Raw genomic sequence first — 13026 nt, 5'->3', positions numbered from 1 at the left:
GAATTTACTTTTTGCTCAGGACCCTCCTGAAGAATGAGATGTTATTTTTCTGTTTCACCTTTTATTTTGAGTTCAGGAACATATTTGAAAAAAAAAAAAAGAAGTTCAAGAGCCCGCCTGAAGAACAGGGTGAAGAATTTGGAAGTCCAGGAGCCCGCCTGAAGAATAGGGTGAAGAAATTGGAAGTCCAGAAGCCCGCCTGAAGAACAGGGTGAAGAAGTTGCAAGTTAGGAGCCCGCCTTAAGAACAGGGTGAAGAATTTGGAAGTACAGGAGCCCGCCTGAAGAACAGGGTGAAGAAGTTGTAAATCCAGGAGCCCGCCTGAAGAACAGGATGAAGAAATTGGAAGTCCAGGAGCCTGCCTGAAGAAAGGGGTGAAGAAGTTGTAAGTCCAGGAGCCTGCCTGAAGAATAGGGTGAATTTTCAAATTCAAGTAGCGAAGGCTTGAATCAAGATTCTAGAGATTGTAATTTTTTGTATTTTTCATTTTTGATCTTTATTAGTCAATTGAATGCAAAAGCAAAATTCGTCAACCGAAAACTTGATGGAATCTCACTCGACTAACTTTTTCTCTCACCAAATTACCTTTGAACTACTCGTGACCTGATTCCCTTATAACCCGGGATAGGTAGGATGTTCAAAAACAGGACTCGATCACATTCTTTCCTTTTATTGTAATTGTAAGTTTATTTTTATTCTTACCCTTCAAATATTTGGAGGGTCAAAAATAATGTCTTGTCTACTTCTTTGTATGAAAACTCTTCGAGATTTCACACAAACAGGGGCAAAAATGTAGACACGTGATTTTTGATTCACCCTCAATTTTAAAAATTTATATTTAATCATATATTATTTTGATTATTATTTTTATTTTTTATAAATTTTTAACTAAAAATAAATAATTAAATAAAGTTAACTTTGAGATATTTTATTTTATTTTAATTTATTTATTTTTATATTTATCCTAATTTTAAAATAATACAAAAAATCCAAAATATATATATATATTATTTATTTTAAATCTTAATAAATAAATTAGTAATTTTAATACTACTTTATTATATTTATTTTGACTATTTATAATTTTTTATTGTATTTTTTTAAAATATAAAAATTATGTAATTATTATTATTTTTATTTTATTTATTTATTTATTTATTTATTTTGATTTTGGTATAATTATTATCTTCTCTTTAAAAAATAAAAATATAATAAAAATAAATAAATAATATAATTTAAATTTTAAATTCCCTTCTTATCAAACCATTAGTTATTTCCCCCCAAAAGGTAACTACTCCCCCCAAATCTCTATACTTAAAGATCCTCTAGAGAAAACTACGTACAGATATTCACCAACATATTGTATCAGAAAAAGATTGAGAGAATAAAAATACAGAGAGAAAACACACAGTAAAAAAAAAACTCTGAAGAAGAAAACAAAAGGGTGAAAAGAAAGAAGTAAAAGTTGAAATTTCATTCGAAATTTTCGGTGACGAATCTCATTGTTCAGTTTATATTATTCAGGTTCTTGTTCAACTTTGTATTTTATTTTGTAAATTTTACTAAAAATTGAATCATAATATGATTTTTTTAGTGATTTGATGAATTGTTATTATGTGAATTTATTTGCCATTTTGTATTATATATTAAATTACTGAATATATTTGTACATAAAAAATCTTTATATTCACATGAATTCATCTGCATACTTTTATCTAGCATTAAAAAATATAATACTGGACACACCCACATCACTCATATATGTAGACATCATTGTTCAAGTATTATTTCATAAAAATCAGTAAAAAATAGACTAGAATTGGATAGAAAAATCAGAGAGAATAGAACGTTGTTTAGATTTAATTCTTCAAAATTATCATCTTCTCCGATGATTAAACAGTCAGAAACTTGTTCATTGTCAGAAACTACCCCTTTTCGGCGCTTATCCGCCAACTCCCCCTCATGCGCGCCGTCCAGATCTTCCACCACCATTATTCCTCCATTTCCGTCGCCGGCGACGCCATTAATGGCGAAGCCATAGTCTGCGAAACGAAGCAGACTATCGGCACTTCCCTTCCCCACATCACTGCCTCCCTTCCCTTTTTCCTTCTTTGCCAGAAACGGTGAACTAACAACCAACCACCGGAGACGCCATTAAAAATAAAATTATTGCCAGATTAATCATCGAAAAAATGCATGTATATATTTGATTCGGATACAAATTCATTGAAAACGAGTCAGATCTCAAAAAGTTTAATTTGTTTCAAAAGTCAAAACTTATTCTCATAATTTTACTATTTTTTAGTGCTAGTTGTCAATCTTATCTGGTAGAATATGATATATTGGTTATAGAAAACAAACAAAAGTATTCATTTATTGAATTATTTTCTTTAGTTTATAAAAGAAAATATAAAAGAATTCCTTATACCTTTTATTAGATGTCATTGATTGACGTGGGCCCTAAATGATATTTATGAATCATAGATTATATAGTAGCACCGTATGTTCACATTCAATTATTGTAAGAGATGTAACTTTTAAAAATATAAGTTTTTATCACTTTTATCATCCAAAGTAAAAAATGTTAATCTTACTTTAAATTTCAGTTATTCAAGATTACAATTTTTATTTTTTGTATCACAAACAGATAAATTTTCCATGCTAGCTAATCTTCTCCTTTGAATTTTGATTTATTAAATATGTGGTTTGTATTAATTTTATTTTCATTGTATTTTTATTTTTATTTTTATTTCATTGTCATTAATAAAGCTTAATATTTACTTGTTAAAACAATTAATCGTATTAAGTGAATTTTGCTCAAGTTTTATTGTTGAGGTTAAATAACACTTCGAGTAGGCAATCTTTTAAATGTTAAGCAAACATAAGTTTAAATATTAGTCTAAATTAAGAATGCAGCATATGCATCTTTCTGGGACATTTTAAAATTCATGGATGCAACAATGCACCTCGACAAATATTTTTCTAAAATTAACTTTCATACGATTTATTTAAATAAGATAATAGACAAGTTCTCATTATGATAAAAATGAGCGAATTTAGGCCTTAACACAATTTATCAAAATAGTTTTAGTTAAGTATAAGTCAATAAAAGCGACCGTACTAGAATCACGGGACTCGAGGGGTGCCTAACACCTTCCCCTCGATCAACAGAATTCCTTACCCAGTCTTCTGTTTTCGCAGACCATAATAAAGAGTCATTTTCTTTTGATTAGGGATTCAATAAGGTGACTTGGAACACCATAACTTAATTCCAAGTGGTGACTCTGAAAATGAGAAAAATTAATCCCTATTCAATACCGTCACTTTAATTGGAAAAACCCTTCGACCTCGACCCTCGAGCAGAAAAAGGGGTGTGACACCTTTTTCTTATACGCTCGAGTCATTCTCTTCTAATACAATTAGTCATGACATATCAACGTCAGTCTTTTTTCATCAATCAAGATCAACTGTTCCAATCGAGTTTTGACCCACTCATCATCATCAATCTCTGCTTCCACAATGACTCGACGAGAGGGAATTTCAACTTCTGCAGGGATGACCACTTCTTTCCCGTACACCAATAAATATGGATTTGCCCCTGTTGAAGTACGAACAGTAGTGCGATAATCTAGCAGTGCAAACAACAACTTCTCATGTCATTGTCTAGACCCTTGTACCATTTTCTGCAGTATCTTTTTAATATTCTTATTGGTAGCTTCCACAGCGCCATTTGGCTTTGGATGATATGGAGTGGAATTTCGATGTGCGATCTTAAACTGTTGGCACACTTCTTGCATCAAGTAACTATTGATATTGGCAGAATTGTCTGTAATGATCATCTTTGTAATTCCAAACCTACAAACGATGTTGGCATAAACGAAATCTACTATCGCCTTCTTTGTTACTGACTTGAAAGTTACTGCTTCTACCCACTTTGTGAAGTAATCAATGGCCACCAGAATGAATCTATGCATGTTTTATGCTTTTGGCTCAATCGATCCAATCACGTCCATTTCCCAGGCTACGAAAGGCCATGGAGCAGACATTGCATGCAACTCAACAAGAGGAGAATGTATCAGATCACCGTGTACCTGACATTGATGACACTTCCGAACAAAACGAATAGAATTCCTCTCCATAGTAAGCGAGTAATAACCTGCTCGAAGAATCTTCTTATACAAGACATAACCATTCATATGCGGCCCGCATACTCCAGAATGTATTTCAACCATGATTGTCGAAGCTTCTTTTGCATCTACACACCTCAAAATTCCCAAATCCGAGGTTCTCTTGTATAAGATTCCCCCACTTAAGAAAAAGCCACTAGCCAAACACTTAATAGTCCTATTTTGCTCTATGGTGGCAAGTGTTGGGTATTCTCCTGACTGGATGTATCATTTGATATCAAAGAACCAAGGTTCACCATCGAGCTCTTCTTCAACCGCATTACAATAAGCATATTGATCATGACTCTGTATAGGCAGTGGATCGATGTAGGCTTTATCAGGATGCTAGAGCATTGAAGACAGAGTGGCTAAAGCATCAACAATCTCATTGTGGATTCTCGGAATATGCCTAAACTTTACTAACACAAACCGTTGGCATAACTCTTACAAGCATTGTTGATACGGTATGATCTTTAAATCTCGCGTCTCCCAATAACCTTGAATTTGATGAAAGATAAAATCTGAATCCCCCAACACAAATAGTTCCTGGACTCCCATATCAACAGCTAACCTCAAACCAAGAATGCACGTACTCTTCAGAGATAAAATCGAAGTTGCACTGTTACCGAGAAATGTTGCCCCAATTCAGAGATAAGAACTACACCTATTCCGACTCCTTTTATATTGACAGCTCTATCGAAGAACAACTTCCACCCTGGATCAGCATCTATAACGAATTCATCGACACACAACACTTCTTCATAAGGAAAATATGTCTTTAATGGCTCGTACTCTTCATCGATGGCATTCTCAGCAAGATGATCTGTCAAGGCTTGGGCTTTCATGGCGGTTCGAGTCATATATACAATATCAGACTCGATAAGCAATCTTTGCCACTTTGCCAAATGACCGGTCGGCATAGGCTTCTGAAAGATATACTTCAAAGGATCCATGCGGGAGATGGGATAAGTAGTGTAGGATGAAAGATAATGATTCAACTTCTATGCTACCTAAGTTAGGGCACAACACGTCCTTTCAAGAAGAGTGTACCTGGCCTCATATCTTGTGAACTTCTTGCTAAGATAATAAATAGCCTACTCCTTTTTACCCGTGACATCATGTTGACCCAGGACACAACCGAAAGAATTGTCCATCACCTATAAATATAAGATCAAAGGCCTACCAGGATTCGATGGTACCAGCACAGGCAGATTTGACAGATAAACCTATTGATGTAGTTCAATCTACCCAGCAAACTCATCACCTCTGTCCTATTCTTGGGTGGAGGCAGATCCTGGATGGCTTTGATTGTTGAGGGATCCAATTCAATTCCCCGACGACTGACTACAAACCCCAAAGCTTTCTAGATAGAACTCCAAATACATATTTTATCGGGTTGAGATTATACCTGCGAAGCCTTTCGAAGAACTTCCTTAGATCTTTAACATAGTCAGCCTGATTCTTCGATTTAATAATTACATCATCTACATAGACCTCAATCTCTTTATGCATCATGTCATGAAACATAGTGGTCATGACTCTCATGTATGTTGCTCCAGCATTCTTCAAACCGAACGGCATTACTTGATAATAATAAGTTCCCTATGGTGTGATAAAAGACGTCTTCTCTACGTCTTCATCATCCATAATGATCTGGTCGTATCCGGCATAGCAATACACAAAAGAAGCAACCTCGTGTTTAGCGCAGTTGTCCAGAAAAATATGGATATTGGGCAACGGAAAATCATCCTTCGGACTTGCTCTGTTCAAATCATGGTAATCAACACATACTCGAATTTTCCACTCTTTCTTTGGGACAGGAACAACATTGGATAACCATGTAGGATAACGGGCCACTCGAATGACTTTGGCTTTAAGTTGTTTCATGATTTCCTCTTTGATTTTAATACTTACATCAGTCTTAAACTTCCTCAACTTTTGTTTGATAGGGGGGAATGCGGGATCAGTTGGCAATTTATGGGCCATTAATTCAGTGCTTAAACCAGGCATATCATCATAAGACCATGCAAAAAATTATTTATAATAAATTAATGCTTGAATCATTCCATTTTTTAAGAGTGGCGAAGCATGTACACTTATTTTAGTTTCCTTAACATCTTCTTGATTCCCCAGATTAACTGGCTCAGTTTCATTCAGATTAAGATTCGGCTTGTCTTCAAACTGTTCCAACTCTTTGCTTATTTCTTTTAATGCCCCTTCTTCATCATATTCCCCCTCTTGTTTCATTATATCTTGACTAGTTTAGATTTTAAGATCAGGCTAAAAATTCTGCTTGCATATCATGTCATTAGAATCTGCATAAAGAGAACTGTATAAAGAAAAGACAAAAACAAAATATATTAGACACAAAACAAAAGGGATATTGAATTTCATTAAAAGGGAAAGATAGGAGGGTTTAAACACAAACGACAACAGAATATAAACAAGCTAAATTTTGAGTTACAACCCTAAAATAACTCAAAAAATTGAAAGGAAAACAAAACAAACTACCAAAACTCCCTCCTGATGGTGAGAGGAGTGACTTCCTAATTGTTGAGATGGACAGCTGGGCCTATGAACTGCACATCTGCCTTACTGGTACCTTCTCCTGCTTCAACCATGTCAACTTTAATCAACAAGTTCTGGAAGTCATCAACCAATTTAGCTTCAAATTCTACAGGCTTCGTGACACCGCTCTTGACAAATGACTCACTGAACAGCGGCGTTGGGCGGGGGAGTGACCAAGTTTTCTTTTTCCTTTCATTGGCCTTTCTCAGATCTTCAGCCGTAGGTTCAAAACCCAGACCAAAAGTGCCCATATTCTCCCACAGACATATGGGATGAACTATACCATGCAAAGACATTCCCAAACTCCTTCCTGGATTGAATCCATATTTTAAAATTTTATTTATCATCATGACAGAAGCGGGAGACAATTATGGCCCTAGAATAACCTGTCCTTCAAAGATACGATACACCAACACTGTATCAAAAGTTTGGTAGACAAATGTCTCCTCTACGTTGTTCGCTTCAATAAGAGACAAAGGAGAATCTTCATAGGCGGACAAATCCCCTTCACCATGAATAACCACTTCTTGCCTATCCTGCTCAAACTTGATCATCTGGTGCAATATAGATGCAACCGCCTTGGCCTTGTGGATCCACGACCTTCCCAACAACAGATTATAAAAGGAGTCGATATTCAATACTTGAAACTCTATGTTGAATTCAATAGGCCCTATAATCAGCATCAGTTCTATTTCGCTAATGGAGTTTGATTTTGCTCCATCGAAAGCCTTGACACATACATTGTTGGGCCTGATCCTCTCAACACCAATGTTCAACTTTTACAAGGTGGAAATAGGGCAAATATTTGCACCAGAACCTCCATCAATCATGACATGAGTGACGTAGAAATCTTCACACTTCACGGTAATGTAAAGACCCCGATTATGACCCGTACCTTTAACTGACAATTCATCATCAAAGAAGCTGATTTGATTTACTTCAAAGATTTTTCCGACCATTTTCTCAAGCTGATTTACCGTAATTTCCCTAGGAACGTATGCTTCGTTTAATACCTTCAGTATAATATCACGATGTTCCTTGGAATGCAGCAACAAAGATAAGAGAAAAATTTGAGCAGGGATCTTCTTCAGCTGATCTATTATCGAATACTCCGGCAATTTCATCTTTTTCAAAAATTCTTCAACTTCTTCTTCGGTGACAGGCTTCTTGAGAGATGAAGGCCCACTCTCCACTGGCTTGGGCTTCCTCAAACCTTCAGGCATGAAGCATCTTCCTGACCTAGTCAGACCACCTACCTCATCTACTTCTTCCTCAACTTCCTTCCCCTGATAAGTCATCACAATCTGTTTATAGTTCCAGCTTCCAGGGGACCTTTTTTCAGATCGACTATCGGAAGTTGGGTAGCCAGTTTAATGATAATAGGCACTGCAAGTACTTCTTTTACCATCAAAATAGGATTATCTGGAGCTCCTACCACCGTCAACTTAGGTTTGTCCTGACTTAGACCAACAACTGTTCTGGCTCCTTTCACCGTGAGCACGAGTTTTTTTGTGCTTTCTTGGAATTTATCTTCTCTCATTTCTTCCTGGCTCAGTGATATTGCTTTCAATGAATCCGCCACATACACCGATTTATCTTCATTGGTCTGTATTTTGATAATAGGCTTATGATATATCGATGACTCTTTGCCATCATATATCAATTCCAACATATTGGTTTCAGCATGGGTTGGCAGCGGATTCTGGTTGATGTTTGAAACTTCCGAGGCCTAGACCAGAATCTGATTTGCATCGATTAAATCTTGGATGGCTCTCTTCAAATGCCAATATTTCTCGATATCATGCCCTGGCATGCCAGAATAGTACGCACACCTTAAAGAATAATCTAGATTTCTTGAGGGTGGATTCGAAAGTCTTCCTTGGATTGGGCTCAAGACTTTCATCTTTCTCAACCTATCAACTAAGCTAGCATATGACTCCCCAAGAGGTCTGAACTGATTTTTGACCATCTTCTCTTTCTTAAACTCGGGCCTAGGTTTGAAACCAGATTTGGAGAGTTTTTGGTAATTTGGTGGAGCTGAAGGACGATTTTGAGGAGCTTGCGCACGCCATAGCAGGTAAGAAGGGGTTTGGGCATATGGTTGTGCGCTATATACTGGGTACAGAGGTGGCGGGATAGAATATAGTAGGTTTTACGGGGGATAGTAATGATGGGGAGGAATATATGGAGCTTGGGCATAGTATTGGGCTTGGGATGAGTTATAGGGGCAAGGCGGTCTTTTGGGATAGGAATAGGATCTAGCTACAACGGTCGCCACGTCCTCCTTCTTCTTTTTCCCTCCGAACGCTCCAGAGCCACCTTGAATTGCTTGGGTGGTGGATTTCGATTTGGAAAAACTCACAATCCATCCAGTATTGATTTCGTCCTCTATCATCTCTCCCATTTTGAGGACTTCAATAAACGACTTTCCCATCACCGGAAGTAAATGTTGAAAATAGGTCTCATCCTGTGCCTGAATGAAGACCTCTACCAACTTACTCTCCTTCATCGGAGGCTTTACCCTTGCGGCTTGTTCACGCCATCTTATCCCGTATTCCCGAAAGCCTTCAGTACTTTTCTTCTTCATGTTGACCAGGGATTTCTCATCAGGAACCAGATCGACGTTATATTGAAAATGTTGCAGAAACTCATTAGCTAGGACATCCTAGTTGTTCCAATTGTCAATATCCTGATCGACAAACCATTCTGAAGCCAGACTGGAAAGACTCTTGCTAAAGAAATCCATGAGCAACTCTTCTCTTCCCCCTGCAGCCCTCAATTGGTTGTAATAACGTCTTAAATATACCACAGGATCACCGTGCCCCGCGTACTTCTCAAATTTGGGCATTTTAAAACCAAGGAGAAGGTTAACGTCTGGGAACATGCAAAGATATTTATAGGAAACACTCTTATAACCTCCGATTCCTTGCAAATTCCTCATGGCCTGTTCCAAACTTTTCAATTTTCGCGCTATGACTTCTTGTTCCTCCATCGCAACAGGCTTCTCCGTATCAAATGAAAATGTAGGCAGCTGAGTGTACCCATACGTTTCATTCATCTTCAAAGTAGGTTCTGGGGCAAAATAATGACTATCTGAAACCTTCAATACTGGATCACTAGCAGACCGAGGAAGTACCATTACCGGACGCACTGTATAGGTGGGAGCTTCAAGTGGTGGCTGAACCACAAACACATGCGCTGCCGGTGGCACTGGCTGAGTAGCAGGCCTTGGTTGAGGAACTGCCAGGGGCACACTAGAAGTACCAGGGTAATATTGACGCGGAGTAAATCCTGGTGCGTGCTCAGGTGACTCAACAGGAGCAAAGAATTGCACTTGAGAGAGCGGTGGGCAATTAGAGATATTCCCAAGATCTTTAGGGAGTGGAGGGGGAGGTATTCCACTAGCCCACGCTTGGGGAAAATCTAGAAATTATTGTCTGAGTCTCAACACCTCATCATTGCATTATGAACTTTCTTTCCTGGGATCCTGATCTGAGTCAATGAGTTAATTTGCAATCTCCCTACTAGCCATGGCAAGCTTCGCTTTTGATCTAGTGAAGTATGGGTGACTAGCCAGAGTGCTACAAACCAACCACTTATCTGAAAGAACATGCTCATCAAAGACAAAACCCGTTAGGATTAGGTCACACAACAAGCATGGGAATCACATTTGTAAAATTATCCTAGATTCATGGGCATTTCTACCATCCTCTGAGGGCAATGAAGCCATTTTAACATCATCCTGATCTTCTTTTACACTCATTTACTTCTTCCCTCCAATTATGCCTCATTTTTTTTGCCATCGCTTCTCTCATCTCTCGTATGAGTCTCTTTTTCTTCCTTTTCTTCTCTCATCGCTCTTTCTTTTCTTTTCTTCTCTCGCTATCTACCTTCTTTTATCATTCTTTATGGCTTTTGCTTTTCTTTAAAAGAGGAAAAAATAATGAAAAATAAAGAAACAAAATAATTAGATCGAACCCAAAAGTAGGTTGCCTACGTATCATGTTGTACATGAATTAGATCTTGCGTAGTTCAGGAAACATATGCGTAAATATCACAAATTTGAAATTTTTGATTTGATTTGATTTTTTTTTTGACAAAAAATGCGAAACAAACGACAGAAAGAACAGTGGACTTCACTACATTTTCATAAAAGAAACAACTAAACAGACTTAGAATTTAAGACAATATTAATAAACAAATACTAAATGACATTCTAAACCAACAGTACAACATGCATAATATTCTTAATAAAGACTCCAAAAGCAAACTTGACACCGACTTGACAAAGACACAATAATGACAGAAAAACAAAGGATTAGAACTAAATAAAAGATAAGGAGTGCTCCTTCAAATTGGTGCCCTGCGTGATGACCCTAGCTGAGATGAGTCTATCTGTGAAGCTCTTTTTCTCCCACTCAAACTGTGTAGCATATCTTGCAAGGATACATTGATATTAGGGAAGAAGTTTCTAGCACATATTCCCGCCTCATGGGGAGTGCACCTAAAAAGATTGTTCTGACACCTATCTACAGTCATGAGCAAATCTGATAACTAAACTCTTAGAGTCTCCACTTTGGCCCCCGCACCTTTATTCTAATGGTCATCAACAATGCATTATTCCTGTATTCTTCCCCTAAGCTGCACTGGTAATAGTCTGCTGATACCCCAAGGTATGGATTGAAGCCAGACCCCATATCCCTGAGTGTACCCTGGATTATCCGAACCTACTTGGAGAGTATCCACACCTAGCTTTGTTGCGTGATTCCATAATTCTTAGTATTTACTCTCGCCTAAGGCTTGATCCTTAAAGTACTCAGCATCCTTCAAAAGATCCATTACCGGTAGAACGTCTTCCAGTCTACCCAATTGATGCATTACCATAAAAGGAGAGTACGGTCTGGTGCAATTGATCCCTAACAGAACTAAAAAAGGTTGCACCCGACAACCACACAAGATTATGTTTGGATGAAACCAGAGATAGGTCCACAAAATGTTGTCCTCGGTTCTTGACTCGAGAAATTCAATCCAAGCATCGATCCCTATTGGCAGCGAGAACTTATCAAAACGCATTCTATGATTCATGGCTTTCACTCGCTCAGACACACAACGATCGATCACATCCGAACTAATCAAAGAAAGTGCATGCAAGTGCTCCATCATCCATATTTACAATATCAGGTTGTTTTCCTCAAAGAATCTCATCCCCCCCTTTATTTCGGTTAAAGCTTTATAAATTTCTACCAAGATCATAGGTACGAGAGTGAAATTTCCCCTAGATTTTTATGAAATAAGGCCATCACTACAGTCTGCAAACGAGTATTAATCCGTCTTTCTTCTAATGGGAAGACCAAAATGCCCAACAAGACGATAGTGAAGACTTCTAGGTGACGTTTCTCCCAATTCTCCTTAGTGGTATAAAATTTATCCTAAAAGCAATCAAAATCGTCTGAGGGACCAAACCGAGCATACAAATAATCAAAGGAGACCCAAGATTGTTTAAGACACATCAGGTGGTCATTGCCCTTTAAACCATAACCATGAAGAAACCATGTGGGAGACTGAGTCCGCGCCCGAATCATCATTTGCTTAATGTAAGGCAACTCAAAGAAACGAGATATCTCTGCTAGAGTAGGCGTCATTTCACAATTTCCAAACCTAAACACCAAACAACTTGGATCTCAAAGTTTTAATATAGCCTCGATCAGATCTGGGCGGGGCGTAAGTTATAGGAGGGAAGTAAGAGTGCCTAACTTCATTTTTAACTCCTGCTTTTCGACGTAGTTAAACATGTCCCACCATTTGATTAACTTTTTGGACACCTTGACAACCATCATGACTCTGGACTTTGTGGATGGATCCATCCTGTAACAACACATAAGACATTAACTTAAAAAACTCGATAAAAGCAAAAGATTCCCAACCCTTGGGACTTTGACGCAGTCATATGTCAAAGGGACAGACCACTTTATGACTCCAATTCATCGAATAGTACCACTAAGAGAAATCAACCTGCTTGGCTAGAACCCGCTAACGATACTGGGTTAAGGAGAGACAAACCCTAGGTTAAAATCAAAACAAAGACCAAAACAGAGGGTTACCAGACCCGTCGAGGGTTGCCTACGTATCCCACCCCGAAGGACGAGAATCAGGTATGTGTAGTTCGTACAGATTGGACAATTAAGGAATAAAACAAACTAAGACTTGACCTGAGAGACGAGATTATAGACGAATGGTAAAAATAAAAACTTTTTGGGTTTTTAACAGACACTTCACATAAAAATAACACCAC

Source organism: Capsicum annuum, chromosome 1 (assembly GCF_002878395.1).
Source record: "Capsicum annuum cultivar UCD-10X-F1 chromosome 1, UCD10Xv1.1, whole genome shotgun sequence".
Lineage (NCBI taxonomy): Eukaryota > Viridiplantae > Streptophyta > Magnoliopsida > Solanales > Solanaceae > Capsicum > Capsicum annuum.
The sequence above is the reverse complement of the archived record's forward strand: the minus strand, read 5'-3'. Positions refer to the sequence as shown.